Source organism: Taudactylus pleione, unplaced genomic scaffold (genome assembly GCF_031769625.1).
Source record: "Taudactylus pleione unplaced genomic scaffold, aTauple2 ptg000069l, whole genome shotgun sequence".
NCBI lineage: Eukaryota > Metazoa > Chordata > Amphibia > Anura > Myobatrachidae > Taudactylus > Taudactylus pleione.
In genome coordinates, this window is record NW_028284471.1 from 2557489 (window position 1) to 2581151 (window position 23663).

The window sequence follows — 23663 nt, forward strand, 5'->3', positions numbered from 1 at the left end:
CAGTAGGGCGGAGTTACTCTGCAGTTGTAACCAATGGTGCCGGGGCACCTGGGCGTGTCGACCGATAATTAAAGACAACCTAATCACGCACCGCCCCGTTATTCGTGTCTCCGCCCATAAGGGGGAGGAGGATTCGGCTGCTTTCTGCTCTGCCAATAGGAAGCGACTGGGGTGTGGACTCCGTAGCTGTGTGAGCAGGCAGATACCACGCCCCCTGCCGGCTGAGCCGAGGCCCCGCCCCCTGCGCCGTCTGACAGTGTCGGGAGCGCGCAGCAGAAACAGACACCGACTGACCGGAGACCGGACACAGGTACTGGCCGCGCAGCCCCATAGCATGGTGCCCCTATGGGGCGTCTCTGCAGCCTGTCCTGGGAGGGGGAGAGAGTGTGGGCGCTGTGTCTGCCGGGGTCCCTGTCTGTGTGATCAGTGTGTGCCTGTACGGCGGTGATACAGGGGGATCAGTGTCTGTATAGGTGTAATACACATATATATTATATACATAGAAGAAAGATAGTTGAACTGTAGGAGCCGCTTGTGTGTAGGTCTACATATTATCATATGACTGTACAGTGCGATAATATGAATTAGTCTATAGGTTATTTATGGTGATCAATGCATGGGACTATTATATAGTATATTGGGGGCATTAGGTATACGTTTATATCATATGAGGGAGCAATAAGTACGGACTATTACATCTCATTTAAGTTTGCATGTAGCATGCATTGCTATTATCTGTATGATAGAAAATATTTAATGCTGATATGGTAATTGCATTGGACAAATACAAATAAATTGTGGGCTGATGTGATTTTTACCTCCCCACTGCCCAATGTCCTATTGTTTTGTGCTGTGTGGCTGGCGACTTTATAGACCACCTAATTACACAGGGCTGATTAAAGTATCCTCCACCCAGCACAAACCATGTTACAAATTATCTGGAGTGATTTTTCACCGTGGAAAATATTGTGTCAATGAACATTATGTAAAGACCAGGTTGTGATGATATATAGCCCTAACTATAATGTACTGTATGCATGGGTCACCAGATCAGTCTGTACCTGCACATGTCATGTAGACCTCTGCTATCCTCACTAACAGAAAACACAATCTTGGAGACAGGATGAGGACCCCTTTTTTTTTCCATTAATGTTTTTGGCGACATATCCCCCCCTCTCCCTCCCCTTAATGTAGTTCCAAATACAGTAATAATATCATATATAGTAACATCAAGGGCTTCAACTGCATGTGTATTTATACATAATGTAACTGTCAGCTATGTCTCTAGTCTGTGTAGGTGGGGGGTTTTGGACAGGAATATTGGGTGTGACACTTTGGGTGTGTGTTTATAAGATAGACTCATTTACCTCTTACAGTCACTTGTGTATTGAATGGGAGGCTTTTAGGTGGGTGTTGTTTGGAGGTGTATTGGGTGGGTGTAATATATACTTGTGCTTGGAAGTTCTGAGTATTTTGAATTAATGAAGTGGTTGTATTGAGACAAGGTCCTAGATGTGTACTGAGTATGGGAGATTGTGTCTGTGTGAAAACATTGCAGAAACGTAAAAAAAAGAAGCACATAAGGGCAGCAATGTGGCCACTTTGCGACTCTTAAAGCATTTTAAAATATATTGCAAAGTTTACTTTGGGTTATGTATATTTTGAATACACTGACACTAGTATGTTAGACTGTACATGCTAGTATTTGGGACCATGTATGCTGCACAGCATTACGTACAGATGTGCAGTATGTGTACCAATTGATCCTACTGTATATATTTGTCTTGTACCTAGGTTGTGATAACTGTTCATTAACAAGCACGCTACCTCTTGTACCCTGTTTTTATTTTGTGACCTCAGCCTAGTGCAAGTGTACTCATTTTTTCTTCATTTTATCTCCCATCCCCTGGAGTATATTTAATTCTGTCAACAGTTTTTGTTCTTCTATTGTTCTGTTATATGGAATAATGAGCTCCTGCTATTGTTCCAGTGTCTTGCTTTACCTTGTTATATTGCAGTTGATCATTTCTTTAATGCCCCTTTTTGAGTTTACACATTCAATTTTTCAACTTTGCTCATCTCTTCAGGTAGAATTTAATTGACTGGAATGACCTGAAAACCTTGACTTGCGTCCATTAATCTATCTTAAAAAATATTTGACATTCAAGCTATGTAGATAACAGGGCTAACAAGTAAAAGTTGACATGTTTTAGCAATTTATGAGTCTTTCATTGGTTGTCAGGATGTGATATATTAGATTTATTTCTGTATATTGCAAGCTGCCTTGTTCCTGAGTTAGCTGTTGCAAACCTGAGAATGGACTATTGTATACTCTAGTAACCTGTTTAAAGCCCAGGACACACTGGACGATATATATATAAGAACAATAACGATATCTTTCAACGATATATCGTTCAAATCGTCCAGTGTGTAAACACTTACCGAAGAACGATGCGCGCTCCCGCGGGTCGTTAACGATATCCCCAGTCGTTTGTACATGCAGTCCAATCTGGGGATATATCGTTAACAATGCCATGCTGCCGAATGCAGCATGGCCCCGCCCCCCTGGCCGTCGTTTGTGGATGCTGGCATCGGCAAGTGTGTATGCACTTGCTGATGCTGGCACCCCCGCCGTGTCCGCCATTACTGGGTACACACATCATCTAGTGTGTACCCAGCTTTAGAAATAAATCCTGATCGCCTCATTTAAAGTTGGCTGGTAGTGCATGCTGGGACTTATACTGAAGTTCCATATTGGTCAAGAGCCCTATGTTTTTTTTTATCCCTGATTTGAAACCTCATGGAGTTGGAACTTTAATCACATTTTATTGGCTGTAGTTCTAAGGATTTTCTTTGTCTAACTTCTGGCTAAGGATGAAACTATGTTTTTAAATATCATATTTTAATAAGTTTATTACAGTTGTGCTTAGGCAAACCGTTAATAACAGGAAGCAGTCGGGAAGCCGACGGACGTAGTCCCGACCGCCGGCTTCCTGACTGCTTAATCCCGGCAAGGCACTTAATGACAGGCGTCGAAATCCCGACGCCGGCCATTAGACCTACGCCGGGAGCCCGACACCCGGCTTACCGATCAAAGGTAAGCCAGGCGCGGATAGCAGCGTGGGGGGGAGGGTTAGATTTAGGACTCTCGTGGGGACTTAGGGTTTGGCACCCCTCCCCCCGGGAGATTGTTTAGGCTAGGGGAAGGGGGGGTTAGGGTTAGGCACCCCCCCGGGGGATTTAGGTGTAGGCACTAAGAGGGGGGTTAGGCACTTGTGGGGGAGGTTATGGTTAGGCCCCCTAAGGGAGGGTTAGGGGGTAGAATTAGGTTAGTTTATACTTACCTTAGGACGATCGGGATTTCCTCCTCTGTCGGGCTGCCGCTTTCGGGATTTGAACCATCGGCCATGCGGCCGGCGGTAAATCATACTGATTCCATTAATAACACATCACAATGCTGAGAAATTGTCCAATGTAAAGGGGAAATAATTGCTGTCAGGTGGGTGATTGTAGTTTTTCTGTATGCAGTATTTCTAAGTTTGGTGTGAGGAAAATATTTAGTTTTGCCTTGTTTCCCCAGTGTTTTGTGCTGTTTATAAAAAGATGTGTACATGCAGCTCATGGTCATAAATATGAATAACCTGCTTATTTTGTTGTTTTTCCCCCTCATTTGCCAATTGGCTTGGGATCTGTGAACAAAGGGCCTGATTCATCACGGATTGCAACTGCAACAGCGTACGCAGATCAGCCGATGGTGCGTAATGCACATGCGTATACACTGCAGTGTACGTGCGTAAGTTAGCATTGCGATCGCAATCAACTCCGCAGATACGAAGTCATCGCAGACCGAGGGATGGGACGTCAGCTTTTCGGGAGAAGTGACGAGGGAGTGGTAGGAGAAACGCAGGCAAGCCTGTCCGAAAGAACGCTGTTGCATGGGCGTGCATAAATTAGCTACGGCGACAGCATACGCAGCTTGTGTACTCTCTGTGTTCGACGAGGTTAGCAATTTCTGAGTAAGATCAGACCTGTTATAATTGTGCGTGAGGGGCCGATGTTACTCAATGTTCCTGATGTATATGCAGGGCTGCAAGGTATTACGGATGTGAGATAGCGGTAGTGGGCGTATCTATGCTGGCTGTGCGACGGCTTTGTGGTTGCATTCATTAGCATATTTTCGCAGCAGACCTGCGTGCGTAATCGCAGCCATGATTGCAATAGCTATTTGTAGGGAATCAGGCCCAAAGACCATCTACTTCTCAACTTTATATTAAATTCACTTTAATATATGCAATAATGCCATCAACTCCTAGCATACATTATGTTGTGATGTTTTTTTGTTCTATAAATTCACTTGAGTACTGTTTTAACGTATGTCCTTTCGGTTGAAATAGAGATAATCAACAGTATATCAGATTGGAAACCCTTGTGATAATGAAATATAATCTGAAAAATGGTTTTGTTTTGCTATAATTACTGTCTTGTTTTGATGGTTTTGCCTTTCTATGTTGGCTGGTGATTAAAAATATATACATTGCTATTTTTAGTCCTTCACCCCTCCCCTTCCCCCGGTGTCTTTCCAACGACTTGACTTGCATCAAGGTGCCATTTCCATTAAAGCCAAAATGAGAGATTTTTTTGGGGGTCTTGCAAAGTTTCATTTTGGCACATTATGTGGCATCTACATGTTTAGTGGGTTATTAGTTGTGTGTGTCTAGGAAGGACTTACATACATATGCATTCACTAGTCAGTGAAATCTAACAGCCTGTTGGAGCTAGGGTAGTTTGTTGTAATGACTTCCAAACCACTTTGTAGATGCTCTGGCTAACTGCGTTATTGCAGCTCAGACCCTTATTATAATAATGACCTAGGTCAGGATTTTTTATTTACCGTTTACCAACATATGGCAGTATTTACCAACCCCCCTATTCTTAACACTGTAAATGTGTACTAAATCACTTGACCTCATGCATTTATATGTAAAACAAAAATCGCATCTGATTAGTTGTGTAATGGTTTTATAGTTTACTAAAGACAAAAAAAAAAGTAAAGTCATTTAGAGCTTTATTTAATAGTTTGAATTACCCCTATTTTGGATATGATCTAGGCAGGAGTGTCATGTGACTAAGAATAGGGTATCGCTCTGTCTACTTTTGGGGTATTGAGGCAGGTGTACCTGTCTTGTGTGTACCATAGTGATATTGTGCTTTGTAAAGAGGTGTTTTTGTCAGGGCTGAATGCTGCTTTCCTTTATGCCTCCTCCCTTGCTGCCCTCTCTCTGTTTCACCTTTCCCCTTGTTTCCTCTTTTGTCTCTCTCTATCCTCCTTGTTCTACCCTTCATCCGCTTCCCTTTCCCCCTTCCCTCCTCCTCCCTGTAACCTCCAAAAGGGGAGCTGTTGTGCTGCATCTGCATAGCTCTCCCCAGGGCTAGAGAGAGATAGGGGTATATGTATCTATACAATAAGAAGCATATTATAGTCCTACATTACCTGTGCTTGGATAAGGAAGCTGCAGGTGGGAGTTTGTTATTAGATTGCCCTAGCATGCTACACAGCGATATATTTATAATATGTGATAAAGTATAATATGGGGCAGTGTATTTGCTATTTATATGAAAGCTCATTTGGCTATTGAGCGATCAATGAATGTGGCACGTTACAGATAGGAGAAATGGGCAGACAATCATGCACATTTATACAGTAGTAATAAGGAAATATTAGTTTCTTGTCATATGGAGTTTCTATATGGGAAAAGCATGCACACATACCAGGTAGCATCCATAAATACAGGGTGTATACAATGTACTGTGTCTGTGCTAGTTGTACTCTGTCCTGTAAATTGTATTTCTAAGGTACATCTAAACCACAGTGGATTTTGGATATGCAAGAGTAGTTTGTCTTGGCAGTTTATTAAGTATATGTTTTCCTTGTGAGCTTGGTGTATACACATTGATAAATGTATATATTTGCTAACGTACTGCCATTCTCATTTACACGATCTTCCCCCTATCTGGCTCCTGGCTGCAGTTGGATACAGCTGCTTGGTATATATTGAGCACAGTGTGGGTAAGGCAGTTCCTCTTACTTTCCTGGGTGTGGCAAGAGCTAGCTGCCTGCATCTGTAATGCCATACTGAGTGCCATACTCCTGTCCTATTTAGAGGTCTGGTATATTCAGTTTGAATATATTGAGGCTCTTGTTATATTTGTTAGATTTGCGTCAAAAGCACAGGTGTAAAATACATGGTGCAAAAAGACTGGTATGTGTATATTTATAAATAATGTAAATGTGTCCGCAAGAACATATTGGTTTTCTGAGCACATGCATATATGCTATAAGCGTATCATCATGCGAAACATAATTAATTATCACTATAATTTTATGATGAGGAATTGTTTTAGTTATATACACTAATATAGAAAGAACGTTGTGTCTGTTTATTCTAAGTTGGCACAAAGACGACTGAACCGATTTTCATGAAAACGTCATCATTTTGTAGTGGAAACTCCTGGGGGTAAATTTACTAAAGTGAGAGTTTTTAGAAGAGATGTTACCCATAGCAACCAATCAGATTAGCTGTTACCTTCTACAAGGTGCTAGTTAAATGTTAAGTAGAATCTGATTGGTTGCTATGGGCAACATCTCCTTCTAAAACTGACTTCTAAAAACTCTCACTTTAGGAAATTTACCCTCTAGAATTAACCTGCACTTTGTTTCATCTCGAGCCGTCAAGTTATTGCTGAGCAATAACAAAAACCAAATTTATTGACGACATCAATGCAAGAGATGAGGATTGGACTACTGTATACTCTAGTAACCTGTTTAAAGCCCAGTACACACTGGACGATATATTTGAACAATAATGATATCTTTCAACGATATATCGTTCAAATTGTCCAGTGTGTATGCACTTACCAACGACCGATGCGCGCTCCCACGGGTATTAACGATATCCCCAGTCGTCTGTACATGCAGTCCAATCTGGGGATATCGTTAATGATGCCATGCTGCCTAATGTTTCCCATGTGCGCAGCCGGTGAGGGGAGAGGTAGGCTACATGGCAGTCTGTGCACAGGGCACACAGGGACATGGGTGTGAGTAGTGGGTGAAGGTTCTGCTGCCACCAGTTTCTATATAGCTGTTGGTCACGTGGGCCACTCCCGTGACAGGGCCCTAGATGCAAAGCAATACAACTAGTACACCTCAAATAAAAACTGTTGGCAGAAGCAATTTTATCAAGGGCGAAGCCACAGATAACAGCTAAAGTGTTAAAGTGTGTGTGTGTAAAATATATATATATATATGTTTGTCTGGGTGGACCAGCACTTGCGAAGAATGTAATTACTGGGTGCCTTCAGTATAGAGGTGTATGCAGAATACAAAGAAACTGTGGCACTCCAAAATTCAATTATATAAATGTAACTGGTATTGGCATATATAGCCGACGTTTCAGGGCCCTTACAGCCCTTTTACTCAAGGCGGCCAAATACAACATTGAAATGCATTATTGCATATCAATATTGTATTTGGCCCGCCTTGAGAAGAGGGCTGCAAGGGCCCTGAAACGTCGGCTATATATGCCAATACAAGTTACATTCCTATAATTGAATTTTGGAGTGCCACAGTTTATATATATATATATATATATATATATATATATATATATATATATATAATCTCCATCTCCAATAACAAAAGATAACCCTAGTATGGGTGAGCATGTGGTAGGGAACATAAATTGTAAGCTCCATTAGTAAATGACTGCATATTCTCTGTACAGCACTGTGTAATATGTATGCTCTATATAAATAACTGTTTATAATAGCAATAATAATATATAATCTAAAGTTCCATGGGATCTGATGGGTTTCATTAGATGCCAGGATTTTTTCTTTTTTTCTGGGCCAGGTTAATAGTGTTTTGGTGCTAACTCAAATTCAGTGCTAACTGAATTTCTTAAACAGAAGAGGGGACATTTGCAGTTATCTGTGTATGTTTTGGAGGTAGGGGGATTTATTTATATTCTTATTCACACTGCCTTTTTATATTAATGTCTTCTGTGACAGTTGTCTGTTTTGCACTACTGCCTGCTAGTTCAATGCCTTCTCCACCATGCATGCCAAATACAGGCACATTTCTGTCATTTACTATCCTTCTAGGACCCTATATAGTAACTTTATAAAGAACCTCTGAGAAATATCATATTAGCATGGAGACCTGTGTTCTTTGAATAACTGCTATATTCTGAGCACAGCCCTATTTATGTGCAGAAGGGCTATTTCTGGGGCTAGTGCTTATAGATCTGCCCTGCCTTCTACTAAGGATGATAAATTATGGCATCTGCTCTGAGAAGAGAGGAAATTGGGCCAATTGCTCCTTGTGGGGCGGATATCTGGGCCATATTGTGCTGTGATAGTTTCTGTGTTCCTGTAATTTGCTGCTCTGATTCCCGGCTATATTATACTGTATACACTTAAGGAAACTGTGAGATTCTGTGCCATGGACCTATGCAGTCACTTGTGCTGCCCCTAAACAGTAATTATAGAGTAACTAAACTGAAAATGCATCTTGCCTTATATAAAAGGGCTGCAAATAACATTATTTTAAAGTTTTCGGGGGGACAAATACTAAGGTCTGGAAAGTGATAAACTACTAGCCACTCAGCTCCTAACTCCCATGTTACAGGCTGTGTTTGAAAAAATGACAATTAGGAGCTGATTGGTTGGTAGTTTGTCCAATTTATCATTTTCCAGAGCTTAGTACATCTATATCCTCAACAAAACTTGTGTATTAGCATTAGGTTGCAACAACACATGTAGGGGTCTATTTACTAAGCAGTGTTAGGAGACAGAGTGAAAACTGACAAGGTGCCAGCCAATCAGCTCCCAACTGTCATTTTTCAAACACAGCCTGTGAGATGACAGTTGGGAGCTGATTGGCTGGCACCTTATCACTTTCTTATCACATTTCACTCTCTCCCAACACTGCTTAGTAAATAGACCCCATAATCTGTTATCAGCCATTTTCTATTAAGGAGGCTGACTACTGTGTCCATCTGTGGGATTGCTGACAGGAATTCTGGTGTGTGTATAAGAAAAATATATCTTCTCTCATTCACAACTTTATCTGTGATATCTTCAGTCCCTAAAATGTTTACATACAAATCTGTGAATGTTATTATTTTTAGATATAAGTCAAATTGTATTTTAGCGTTAGGTGCATTCTGCATTCGACTAGCATTTATAAGTTATTCCTGAACATAAGTGCACACATATATGCACAAACATTTGGGGTGCGTGCAAATAATGTATTGCATAATGTGCCTTTTCACAGTTGTTTGCCGTGATCCTCTAAAGTGGGTGGGGAACCTTTTTTCTGCTGAGGGCCATCTTCATATATATATATATATATATATATATATATATATATATATATAGCGTTATTTGCGTGACCGGGTCAGGCCACGCCCCTCTGTGTGACATCACACGGGGGTGAGGCCACAATTGCCGGTGATTACAGCAATGCCCGCACCACCTTGAGGATGCATCGGGGAGCTGTAAGGGCAGCGGTGTGACAGTCTGAAGTGTCCTAAGGACGCTCCAGACGGCACTACTGCATCATAGATTCTGGCTGCAGGGTGCCATTCTAGGCACTCTGCTAGCCAGATGAGGCTAGCAGAAAAAAGCTCAGAGGGCCAGACCAAATGATTCCGCGGGCCTTATACGGCCCCCAGGCCTGAGGTTTCCCATCCCTGCTCTAAAGGGACATTAAACTGAAGCAGGTCTTAATAGAAAAATTGTGAGTGTCTTTTAGTGCTCTTTATTTTAATTTTTTTTAATAAGACGTATTATTGCCTGGCAAAGTTTGGCAAACTTCTACTTTTTTCAATGATATTTGTGGCCTCCCATTGATCTCTTCCGTTGGAGCCATACATTGGAAGCAACCATTTTGTTGTCGGACCTTTGATACATGAGCACTTTAGTAATAAAAATGTGTTTCTTAATAACCACTTTATGATTTGCAACTGGACAGGTCAATAAATTATTTTATATTTAAGCCCATTTTTGTGTTTTGTATGACATATACTATCCCCCCTGCTACTGTACACATGACCACCTTACAGGAAATCCCAGCTTGTGGTAGATAGGCTTGCAGAATCCTGTGTATTGCGGTGTGGTCGGCAGAGTTAATGTTTCTGACATGTCACTCCCCCCCCACACACACACACACACATACATACACACACACATACTCACATACACACCACCCCCAAAGAGAAGAACTTGTTCTGCATAAAAAGGAAGCTGACACATGCCTGCCTCATGCCCCAGCAAATGCTATTTAATATTGTTTTGTGTTCTGTTTGGTAAGTGGGAATTTTCAATTAAAACTGAATATTTGATTCAACTTGTATTTCCAGCCATTGTTGCAGTAATAAATATTATTGTGTTCTTCCAGCTGCTGGAAATATGACCTTTAGCACAACAGGCTGAGACTTACAGGTCATCCAAGGCTGATGTGAAGTGTACCCAGTACCTGCATGGCCATCACTGAGGTATGAGACACTTCAGCTACTTTGTGGGCAGAATTAATATTTCTAAAAATGCAGTATAATGTTTCCCTAGGAATCATTGGGCTGAGCAGTGTCCTTCGTTACCGGTATTCCTAGGAATATTGTTTTATCCCACATAATGCTACCTCCACTATGTGTAGATGAGTGGGCTCATTTAATGTCAGTAGTTTCCTGAAGCAAGGCAAGGGCTCTTCAGTTTCCATTTTGGCCTTGTAGTGGTCTTCATGTTCCTCATGCTTGCTGAAACATTGTCCTGAGTTTAGTGAGTAGAGAGAACGGGCTTACTATGGAGAGCAGTGATATCGATAAAGACTGGCGTTCTGGCTGAGGACACTCTGGTTTTTATTCAGTATCTGCAAGTCTAATTAACTGTGTTGTGGTGTAATATTTCTCATAAGAACCATTCTTACTTGTTACTACTGTTTACAGCTATGAGGGTGGAATGACTCCATTCCTCCTGCTTGCACCACTGATGCATTCGGACACTGGTTGCTCTAGTCACTGGCAGTCATTGCAAGTTAACACAAGGGGCTTAATGGAGTATCTCACCTAAAGTGCAGATACAGCAACCATGATCAGCTTGCTGTTTTCTTAATGCCAATTGTGTAACCAGGCATAGGTGACGCTGGGTATTGTATCTATCAGTTCATATGTGTGTGAGTGTGTATATACAACAAAAGATGTATCCCAAATTTATATTTACACCCTTTATTGTTGTTATTGTTGCTTTATAAAGCATCACAAACCAAGGCAAACTCTAGGTTCTCCACTGTTCCACTTTACTAATATAAATCTTTTAACCTTTGTTCTGGGGACACAATGTCCTCTCACTGACACAAACTGTTAGATTTATGGCGCTTTATTCCTTTACTGGGTGCTATGCTGCTGCCTAGCGCAGACGTTGTCTCAGGTAACCCAGCCCTTTCTCACACGCCAAATGGGCAATCTACATTCTATAGGTGACCGCCAAGGATACAAGAGCTAGTTTCTGTGACCTATATCATGTTTATTTCCTCCTCCTGTTTGATGTTTGGTTATAGTTGAAGCATTGTCCTGGATGAGATTGGCTGCGGTCTGATGTATTTAACCCTTAGCAGCTGAAACCAGAGCGTTTTGCAGTTTATTCAGAAAATAAAAGCATTGGCAGTAATCACTATGGTGCTGATGAAGAGAGCATAGTAAATATAATGACTTATTGCAGGGTTTAGAATTAGTAAATTAAGATGCTTTGCACCTAAAACTCCCAGTATGCCATCTGGCAAATATCTGCCATGTCTTTGCAGCCCCCTTAAATAATTTGACTGGCTTGTTCCAACTTGTAGTATATCAGTCACTCAGCTGGAAAGCCACAGATTGCCGTAAACCTGGATCGGAAGAGGCATTGCTTAAATTACCACAGATTCTATCGGCTATATCTTGGTTTGAACATCACTACAATTAATGTTCCCTTTATTGAGGTGTGGTCAAACAAAATGTCTGCTTTCTGCAAGTTGACCTGAATTGCCTTTACATAAATGTTCTGTTTCTTTACAGTGGTGTTTTGTCTGCTCTTCCTTTTGGTTCATTACATTTAAAGGAACTATATAAACGTTTAATTTACATTATTTACACAAGACTGAAAGACTGTTCATGGACTAGCTTATTATGTCCTGTGGCAAACGTATGTTATGGAACAGCCCTCTCTTTCTAGCGAGCAGGACTATAAGTTTTTGTAACCCAACAAAACTACACATTAACCTCTCCCCGCATTGACAACTGGCTAAGAGAAGGTTCATATTGTGTGAATTAATATAGTATGGTGAGTAAAATGTTCTTATATGAGAGAGGCAAAATAGTTTCTTCCTATTCCTTCATGGCTTCTTTCTATTGACTTTAAATGCAAACAATAGCTGGCTGTATGATAGTGTTGTGCTGTCTGCCCATTGAGGGAATAAAGACCTACACATTTACTAGGGGACACCTGACTGCTGTGCCACATTTATTAACAAAGCATAACCTGTTAAGCGCTCGCTAAAGGGGTTATGTCATAATTTCTGTATTTAACAAACTGCAGTAAACTAAGATTACCGCTGTTTGTCACAGCATCGTTCTCGCCATCTTTAGATTGCGAGCGTGATGCGATCCCCATTGATGGCAATGGGGACCTGCCTTCCAGGTACTGCCGGGCGAATGAGTCATACACATGTGCAGACGGTCTGTCGCGGATGCTCATTACACAGGGGCATTTCGCTGGCAGCGTCAGGTTGCCAGCAGCCGAGCGGAAGACCTCGCAGACGAGGAGGACTTCGCTGGACCTCGCCGGAGGGGTAAGTATTGATAAATACCAGTGGCATTTTTGTTTGTATCACAGTGAACCTAAATGAAAAATGCTGCTGACCTTGGGGGTCCTGGATCTTCTAGCATTCAGAACCCAATTCAAACGCCTCACACTTATTTACAAAGCCCTCAGCCAATCCACTCCCATCTACATCTCTGACCTCATCTCCCTTCACAGTCCCTTCCACCTAGTTTGCGCCACAAATAAACGACTCCTCAACTTTCAACTGATTACGTCCTCCCTCTCCCGCCTCCCAAGATTTTACCTGTGCTGCTAACTACCACTGCAACTCACTCTCTATCAGACTCTCCACCTCTCTACAAAATTTCAAACAGGCTTTCCAAACCCACTTATTTATCAAAGCTTTTCAGCTCTTACCCTAACCCACCGCTCCTTGCGCACTGTGGGCGGGATACATGACGCATTGCATTTTGAATGCGATGCATCCCGACACTCTTCGCAAGCATAACTGTGTTTATTAACGCCGTATTCTTGAAAAAAAATCACAAGGGACAACTCTCCTGGTAAGAGCTGTCCTTTGTAATAGAAGGACTTCAAGGTTTATGACTCAAAAGTCCTTCTGCGCATGCATCGAGTGACGCACGTGCCATGGACTTACTGGGAGAAATTCGATTGGATCCATCTCAGGGGGATTCGCGAATTGAAGCCTAAAGGTTTCTATTTGGAAACGCCATCTAAACATGGTGTTGCCCACCACATACAAGCTCCGGAATGTATCACATTCCGTAGCTTGGTGCATTTGCGGTGAGCGGCCACCAAACCTCCGAAAATGTCTGTTTGACCACAGTATATGTAATGATGTCTTTCTTCTCTGTCATCCCTGTCTGTCTCCCGATCCCCTTTAGATTGTAAAATCACGAGAAGGACCTCTTGGAGCATGTACTTTTCCTTCCCTTGCTTAAACTTTCCCACTGCAAACATTTGGGTTCTGCTGTCCTGCTGCTGCTTATTTGAGTATTATGACTGTTGCTACAATAAACCTGTTTATAAACCTTGTCCATGTTCTGCAATGTAAGTCACTTTGTTCTAGTTTTGTTCATACTGTACTCTGTAAGGTGCTGCCGATCCCTTGTCGCGCCACATAAAGAATTGATGATGATAATAATTTGGTTGCTATCCAATGCAGTTAACAATCTTAAGCTGGGTACACACTGACACGACTGGCAATCGCACCTATGTCCAGGGGCACCCTGGCCATCGCATGGTTGGTTGTACACATTACAGCGATCAATGAACGACGGAAAGATCACTCGATCCGTCCTTCATTAACATACATTAGGTCGCATGCGATATCGTCAGATTTTCTGTGCAGCACATCAAACTTGCAGCCTCCGCTAGCGACTGCGGGCACCTGCATACTGAGAGTACACTCAATTTGGCCCAACATAGAATATGTACTAGATCAGGATAATTATTCGTATGTGTCCAAATATTAGACCAACCTATTAATATCTTGTTTCAAATACATTTTTGTAGATAAATACTTCTATTTGTGCAGGTGCACCATGGAGTATAGTACAATATACTCAAAAACGGAGGATATGGACCACAGATGTTGGTCCACAAAAATGGAGCACTCTAATATGTAATAATTAATTTATTAAAACTTTCATTTTTATTTAAATTTATATAAAGTATAACACAAAACACATATAAACATATAAAATTATTTTCAAAGGTTAAATTCTCTTAAAATATTAAGGCTCTGTGAGAAAGGATTCTTAGAACATCACATATTGAGCGCACACACTGAGCATTGTAAACGATTTGTCATTATGAAACAGCAATTCGGCTCGACATCGCTCCAGTGTGTACCAAGCTTTAGAATTGCGGTAGTCTTTGCTTATGGTATGCTAAAAAATATTAAGTAGCTTAAAAAATAATGTTGTCGATGATGAAAAAGACAAATCTTAGAAACTTGAATTTTGAATTGAAGTCCGAAAACACTATAGTGTCCCTGTTATTTGTAAAGCCAGTCACACGTTGTCCAGTCCTACTGTTCAGACCATGCAACGAGCGTCGAGTCAATGTCCAATTGGACACACGCATTGGTGGCAGAACTGGTTGAGAACTGACATTTAGGGCCAAATGTAATAGGGTGAGAGTTTAGAAAAGTGAGAGTTTCTGACACTTTTTAAACTTTGCCAATGTAATAAAGTCCAAAAACAAAGTAACAGAGCGAACTTGCATGTTTTTTTAGACTTAAAAAACTCACAATTTAAAATCTCATTCAGATGTTTTCCCATTTTGAAGATAAAACTCAACCAATGTGAGAGTTTACTGCTAAACTCTCACATTTTCTAAACTCTCACCCTATTACATTTGGCCCTTAGTGTCTATGTCCAACTATACAGTACGTTTTGGCATGTCTGTCACACTTGAGTGATCAGCAATCCTTGCCGATGTCCAGGGGCACCCTGAATATCGCAGGATTGCCGGTACACATTACAGCCGTGTTATGAAGAACGGAACGATAACTCGTTCCGTCCTTCATTAGTATACACTGTGCCTCATGCTGCACGGCTAACCAGACAATATTGCGAGAGCGCGCAAATCGGGCATACACACTGAGCGATATCCCGGATTTGTCGTTCCAATTTGGCCAAATCGGTACGACATCGCTCCAGTTTGTACCTATCTTAAGTCGGTCTATGCCCTTGTAGGGCGGATTTCAAGTGAGTGAGGCTCAGAATCTAGAATTGCTTGAGGTTCTCTTTACTCTTTTGGTTGATGTCACATATTTGTATTTTTATTATTATTTCCAGGCACTTCAAGACCTTTCGACCCGTGTATATGACATCATGCCTGAAGCCTCTCTAAAACGCTGTCACTATCAAGATTAGATACCCGGAGACTTCTCTCGGTAAGTTCTGTGTATTTATATAGCACTATCACCTTTTATAGAACTGCTTTTTACCTTTGTAGTCTCTCTAAGTACTGAATGTAAGTTATTGATACCTGGTTATCAGCCAGGTCCTTTTGGATTACAGTTTTTCCACACTATGGGTCTCATTGAGACCCGGTCGCAAGCGCTGAGGGCTCGCAAACGGGTCGATGTTAAGGCCCTGCGCTCGCGCAGCAGCCGCACTGCACGTGCGCAAGCCCCGGAGCGCGAGAGAAATTCTCTCGCTCCGGAGCTCACTACAAAAGGGGCGGCTGTCGATGTTGATCGACAGCTCGCCCTGTTTTGTAGGCTAGGCTGGGGGGTGGCTACACAAAACTGAGTCGTTCCTGACGGAACGCCTGCCGTTTTGTGGGCGGCCGCACTGACATCAGCAGTGATGTCAGTGGGGAGCTTCCTGCTCGATCAGAGCAGGAAGCTCCCTGGGGCTTGCGGTTGCCGAGACCCAACCTTAGGGTCTCGTCGCGAGCCCCAATGGTCGCGATGGTCATCACCCTGGTCGGTCGCTAAAGCTGTGGGTGGTAACCCACAGCTGAGCTAGCGACCAGGAGGCCGCACTTGAAAAGGCAAGCGGCCGCCCTCATTCAGAGCGAGCGGTCGCTTCTTGTGACCGCCTCTGAATGAGGGCCTATGTTCTATGATGAGTCTTTATGGATAGCCGGGTGCCATGGAAAAATTAAAAATCTACTCCTGATTACTTAGATTGTAAAATTAGGGGGGATAGATTTAGAATCTGCATGGGATTATGATAATTATTCGTATGTGTCCAAATATTAGACCAACCTATTAATATCTTGTTTCAAATAAATTTGTGTAGAGAAATACTTCTATTGATTGGTGGTGCACCATGGAGTATAGTACAATATACTAAAAAACGGAGGCTATGGACCACAGATGTTGGTCCACAAAAAGAAAACTCCTTTTTGATGCTCTTTTATATGTAATAATGAATTTATTAAAACTTAATTTTTACTTCAATTTATATAAGTTAAGGGAAGAGGAAAGACATACAACACAAAAACATATATAAAATAATTTTTAAAGGTTAAATCCTCCTACAATATTAAGGCTCTGTGGGAAAGTATTCTTAGAACATCACATCTAATGCATGTGTGTTGTATTTGATGCGAAGTTATACAGGTAATGAAAATTTGTCTTTTTATACCTGTCCTAGATATACAAATACTGAAGAATGTGGTGATATTCCCACAGTAGCACAATAGTGAAATATATTCCTAATTGCATCAAACACAGGCAAAAAAGTCCCTTAGTGAATTCCTAAGCTTATGATGCAAATGTAAGGACTTAAGGGGGTATCCAACTAGCTGCGGGAAAAAATTACCTGAAAACCACCTGAAAAAAGGCGAAAACACATAGGTCCGCGAGCTTATAGCAGCACCTATGTGTTTTCGGGAGAACTATCCTATTATCTCGACCAAAATAATAGGATAGGGTGAAAAAAAACATTGGGGATAATCGGCGAAAAATGCCCGTTTTTCGCCGGCCGCGGTGGTCAATTAGCGCCCGAACAATTTTCGGGGCTAATTGGATACCGCTCTTTGTATCAAATCTATGACTACTACAATGAAGCTGTGTTGCATATGCTGCGCTATACAAGAACTGTTAATAAATAATCTCCTGATACAAAAGAGTTTGTCATGGGTGATGCAGCTGGCTATAAACCTCATAGACATAAATATATTAATGTAAGTACAATTTGTGGGATCTGCAGAAAATATACATAAATGTATATTATATAGATTGTGTGCTCTCACGAGCAGGGCCAGCTTCCCTCATGTGCTTTTCCGTTCTTCACTTATACCAGTATCTCCTTCCTACTACCAACAACAGCACCAAGCCTACGGGTTTGGCTACCCCACTGCTCATTTGGCTCTTGTGATTGCTGCTGCAGCAATGTTTATTTTGTACTGTAAGTCACTTTTGTTTCTTGTTTTGTTCATACTGTTTCTGTAGTCTGTAAGGTGCTGCAAACCCCTTTCAGCGCCATATAAATAAAGGATGGTGATGATAATACAATTTTTTTTTTTATAAAAATATAATTAAAGAAGGGAAAAATAGTAATGTCCCGGTGATAATACGCAAAGCTGTCCTCATGTTAGCTGGTCCTGCTGTTTAGAACAGGCAAAGAGTGACAGGATCAGTGTCCAATTGACCACACACAGTGACCAAATTGGGTGACAGGCAGTTGGTAAAGGGTCACCCCTAGCATTAGCAGTTGGCTGCTAAAATATCATGTTACAGGTGTAATAGGATAAATTGCTCTTTAGCATTCATCATTTTTTAATTGTTATTTTAATGTGTGTGTGTGTGTGTATATGTATATGTGTATAATATATATTTCTACTTCAGGGTCCATAGGGTATCCACAGGATACCTTGGGGGTATAGGTGTGACGTCAGTCGCAGGGCACCAAAGAGTTAAGCTTTCAGCCTCCCAGGATGCACTAGGTCCCCCTCCTATACCCCGCCCCCAGGCCAAGGCACCTCAGTTTAGTTTGGTGCCCGGCCGGAGTCGGGTGCACCTGTTGGAGTGGGGGCTAGAAGAGCCCCTGAAGCTTTTTCTTCATGCAGCTGTGGCTGCACATCTGGATGAACAGCATGGACAGTCAGTCCTGACGTCCATGCTGTCTTCCCTACACCCCGCCGGTACCAGAACGCCGGTACTGATCCGGGGATGCTGGTGGGCGTCTGGGGTCACAGCTAGCGGTGACCCCAGATGCTCCGGACCATGGCCGGATTCAAGGGGGACAGAGGTAAGCAGCGGGGTCCCGCGGTGGGTCCCCGCTGATCACATGGTCCTAAGTCCCCAGGCAGGGGGCTCCCTGGGGACTGGCTGCAGCGTGGAGCCAGGCGACCAACCTGCGCTTCCACTACCCCCTGGGACAGCGGACCGCAGCAGAGCGGTAGCGCTGCGGCGTCCCAGGGGTTAAATGCATGCCAGGGGAGCGCGCCTTCCCTGTCTCACAGCCGGCGCCTCCCCCGCTGCACACAGCCCTCTCTGCACTGTGCTGACTGGTCCTGTGTCAGCGCTCCTCCCCCAGGCCAGCTTCTCTCTGCTCCTCGGCGGCCATCTTCTCTGCAACGCATGGTGAACGCTGCTGGAAGTCTGGAAGGAAGCATCGTGGTCTGGGTCCCCCCGCATACCTCTCCTCCGCTGTGGCTCAGGTCTGTGTATGCAGCGCTGTGTCCTACCAGGCCCTGTGTCTGTGTAGTTGAGTGATCAGCGCTGTTAGTGCAGGAATTGTTATTTCTCTGCATTGTATGTGACTGTGCTAGCGCTGCCTGTAACTATTCTTCACTAAACTGTCAGCTTTATTACTGTCCCTGTTCTTTCTGCTAAAGCCCTTGCGGTGCGGTGCTGCAGGGTGGTCTCTCGCCTATTTAATACTTAATTGGTGAGAGAGGTCACATACGTGGTGCCATCATGTCTGAAAGTGATTTTCCCCTCCGGCTACAGTGTACCACGTGCAAAGTACCGTTAGCGGAGGGGGAGGGTAGCGCGGAGGGCCTTTGCCGGCAGTGTTGTCCATGGCGCGGCCTATTACGGTTACAGCACCGGTACAGGAGCCGCCCTGGGCTTGTTTCGCTCAGGCGTTAACAGCTTTAGTGGGCCAGTTAGCTCCGCAGCCCGCGTTTACTCCGATGGGTTTGTCCCAGCAGTCTGTGGTGTCGTCACCCATGCAGGGGTTCCCACGACAATTGGTGGTACCCCACAGTCTCCCTATTTCCCCGCTCCCGGGTTCTCAGGAGCCAGCGTGGGTTAACTCCCTGACGAGTTCTTTACAGCACTTGTCGGATGTATTGCAAGGGGAGTCTGTGATGCGGCCTCATAAAAGGCCGGTGGCGTCTCTGTCCGCTCCTTATGAGGATGACGAAGGGACGTCTGATGATGGGGAGATTCTGGATCCTTACGATCAGGAACCTTTCCATACTAAGGACGCTGATGCTAAGTCCAAAGTATATATTCCTGGACTTATTCGGGCGGTCCGCACAGCCTTGGTGATTGAGGACGAAGTTCCCCCAGCGGCTAAATCTAAGTATGCCTTTTTCAAAGATGTGAAGGGCGATGCCACAGTCTTTCCTCTTTCGGGTCAGTTGGTGGACCATTTAGAGGAGGCGTGGAAACAACCTGGCAAAAGATACCAGCCGCAGAGACGCCTGGCGGTGGCTTATCCGTTCGCGGATAATTATTTTGCTAAGTGTGAATCCCCTCCACAGGTGGATTCTCACGTGACCCGTCTTGTCCGTAGTGCCACATTGCCGATGCCATCCATGTCCTCCCTTAAGGATGCTACGGACCGCAAGGTAGAAATCTGCCTGAAGTCCGCTTATTCCCTTGCAGGGGGGGCAGCACGGCCGGCTATGGCCATTTGCTGGGTTGCCAGAGCGATGGAGCGCTGGGCGGATTCATTAGAGGCTTCTTTTGAATCCGACTGTCCGGCCGAACAAGCGGAGTTGATTGGCAATCTCCGTGATTCGGCCACCTACATCAACGAGGCGGCTCTAGACATTAGTACTCTGGTGTCTAGAATTTCTTCAGCAGCGGTAGCTGCTCGTCGCACCTTGTGGCTGCGATCCTGGAAGGCGGACGCAGATCCAAGAAAGGTCTGGAAGCGTTGCCGTTTACCGGAGAAGTTCTCTTCGGTCCGGATCTGGATAAGATTGTGGCCACGCTGGCGGCAGCCAAATCTGCTTGTCTCCCGTCGGCCGCTGCTCCTTCTGGTTCTGGACCATCGTCCTTTCGGTCATCTAGGGCCCAGGGCAGGCCCAAACCACAGTCGTTTCCTCGACAGGCTGGCCCTAAGAAATCGGTCAAGCCCCGGAAACAGGCATGGAGTACCAGACGTCCGGCCCCCAAGCCAGATGACAAGCCTGCGGCCTGACGGTCCGGGTCTCCCCTTGGGGGATCCCAGGGTGGGAGGCCGCCTGCTGCAGTTCTCCCGGTGTTGGTCGTTCACTACGACAGACACTTGGGTTCTGGAGGTGGTCTCTCACGGGTACGCCCTCTCCTTCCGGCACAGACCCCCGGCTCGATTCTTCACCACGGGTCTACCATCAGACCGGAACAAGGCTACGGAGCTGCGGAAGGTATTGCACACTATGCTCCAGGCTGGAGTTATAGTGCCTGTTCCATTCTCCCAGAGGGGCCAGGGTTTCTATTCAAATCTATTTTTGGTACAGAAACCCAATGGGTCATATCGTCCGATTCTCAACCTCAAAGCACTCAACAAGTCTTTGCGGGTCCCGAAGTTTCGGATGGAGACCCTACGGTCCATCATTCTGGCGCTGGAACCTGGGGACTACATGGTGTCATTGGACATACAGGACGCTATGGCGGTCATGGCGGCTTCTCTGCGGCTGCAAGGAGTCCGCATGTTGCCGTACTTGGACGACCTGTTATTGGTGGCAGGATCTCCAGAGCTCCTGTTACACCACTTGGACCTGACCATTGCACTGCTGCAACGGCACGGCTGGCTAATTAACTGGCAGAAGTCCACTCTAATCCCGTCTCGGAGGATTCTGCATCTTGGAGCCTTATTGGACTCGGGACAGCAAAGGATCTTCGTGACGGAGGACAAGATCTCTGCTTTACAGTCAAGGGTGCGCAGTTGTCTGCACAGCCGCCGGGTGTCCTTACACTCGGCGATGAGGTTACTGGGCTCCATGGTGTCGGTGTTCGACATGGTGGAATACGCCCAGTTTCACTCTAGACCTCTGCAGCACCTGATCCTGTCCAAGTGGAACGGGCTGCCTCAGTGTCTGAAGTTCCAGACGATTGTGCTCACCCCGGAGGTTCGCCTGTCCCTTGCGTGGTGGTTAAAGATGACCCACCTCAACAAGGGACGTCCGTTCTGGGTTCCAAATTGGGTCCTGTTGACAACGGACGCCAGTCTTCGGGGCTGGGGAGCAGTTTCGGGTCCACACTTGTTCCAGGGCAGGTGGACACCGACAAAAGCGGAGCTTCCAATAAATATCTTGGAACTCCGTGCGGTCTTCAATGCTCTCCTGCAGGCACAGCGGTTTCTCCAGGGTCACCCGGTGCAGGTCCAGTCGGACAATGCTACCACCGTGGCCTACATAAACAGGCAAGGAGGAACTCGCAGTCGGGCGGCTCTCGTAGAGGTCTCTCGGATCCTGGTTTGGGCGGAGCGCAATCTTCCGGCCATATCAGCGGTCTTCATCCCGGGAGTGCTAAATTGGGAGGCGGACTTTCTAAGTCGCCAGGACGTTCATCCAGGGGAATGGTCCCTGCACCCGGACGTTTTTCAACTACTGGTGGACAGGTGGGGTCTTCCAGAAATCGACCTCATGGCGTCCCGGCACAACAACAAGTTGCCGGTGTACGGGTCTCGCACAAGAGACGAAGGGGCGTCTCTGGTGGATGCTCTGTCCGTCCGGTGGACGTTCAGGTTCGCATACCTGTTCCCTCCGGTCTCCCTTCTTCCACGGGTAATCCGGAAATTCAAACAGAAAGGAGGGACGCTCCTGTTGATAGCTCCCGCGTGGCCCAGACGGCACTGGTTCTCAGACCTTCAGGGTCTGTCCGTGGACAGTCCTCTGCGGTTGCCGCTACGACCGGACCTTCTGTCTCAGGGTCCTTGTCTTCACCCGGACCTGACTCGGCTGTCTTTGGCGGCGTGGCTGTTGAGACGGCCATGCTGAGGTCCTGGGGGTTTGCCAGCTCTGTGGTGTGTACCATGTTACGAGCTCGGAAACCGTCTTCCGCGAGGATATACCATCGCGTGTGGCATACGTTCTTCCAGTGGTGTCGACCGAGAGGTTATGCACCGCGGGAGTTTCGTCTGTCTCGGATTCTCGCCTTCCTGCAAGCGGGACTAGATCATGGGCTTCGCCTTGCTTCTTTGAAGGTACAGGTTTCGGCCCTATCTGTCTGGTTTCACCGTAGGATTGCTACAATCCCGGATGTGCGCACCTTTATGCAAGGTGTTCTCCGTATTCAGCCGCCCTTTGTTCCACCTGTGGCGCCTTGGGATTTGGCTGTGGTCCTGAGGACTCTCCAAGGACCGCCGTTTGAACCACTGGGCTCAGTGGATATTAAATGGCTAACAGCTAAGACTGTTTTCCTTCTGGCCGTTGCTTCAGCCAGACGTGTTTCTGAGTTAGGGGGTCTACAAGAAAGAGCCCCTTTCTTGGTTTTTTCATGGGAACAGGGCAGTGCTCCGCACTCGGCCCGAGTTTCTCCCCAAAGTTGTTTCCCAGTTTCAGGTTAACGAGGAAATAGTTGTTCCGGCCTTTAACTCACCGGGTCTTTCCGTGGGTGAGGCCTCTTTGGATGTTGTGCGGGCCTTAAGGACTTATGTGGACCGCACTTCTTTGTTTAGGAAGTCGGACGCTTTGTTGTCCTCTATGGCTTCTGTAAAAAGGGTTGGCCTGCTTCAAAGCAAACTTTGGCAGCCTGGATCCGTATGGCTATTTCTGAAGCTTATCTTCATGAAGGCCTACCGGTCCCTCCTTCTCTGAAGGCTCATTCCACTAGGTCTGTGGGTCCTTCGTGGGCAGCTTGACGTGGTGCCTCGGCAGTTCAGATCTGCAAGGCTGCTACGTGGTCTTCTGTCCATACCTTCGTGAGGTATTACAGGTTTGACACCTTCGCCTCTCAGGATGCTTCCTTCGGGCGGCGGATTCTCCTTTCTGCACAGGAGCGTCCCCACCCTTAAAGGATACTGCTTTGGGACATCCCCAAGGTATCATGTGGATACCCTATGGACCCTGAAGTAGAAAATATGAGATATGGTAAGAACTTACCCTTGTTATCTCTATTTCTACGAAGTCCATAGGGTTCCACAGGACTCCCGCCCTGTCGCACC

The 23663-nt window shown here is 45.0% G+C and overlaps 1 protein-coding gene across 3 annotated transcripts in view; it reads left to right on the forward strand.

Annotated features, from left to right (window-relative positions):
- Positions 1-231: 231 nt before the first annotated feature.
- The window catches only part of ZBTB46 (zinc finger and BTB domain containing 46), a 67720-nt gene continuing 44288 nt past the window's right edge, over positions 232-23663 (forward strand). For 2 of the 3 annotated variants that reach the window (XM_088467129.1, XM_088467131.1), the window contains exons 1-3: positions 232-310; positions 10460-10556; positions 15678-15775. The gene's annotated coding sequence lies outside the window, so the exon portion shown is untranslated. The remainder of the gene's footprint in view (positions 311-10459; positions 10557-15677; positions 15776-23663) is intronic. The other variant, XM_088467130.1, reaches the window with a different exon arrangement.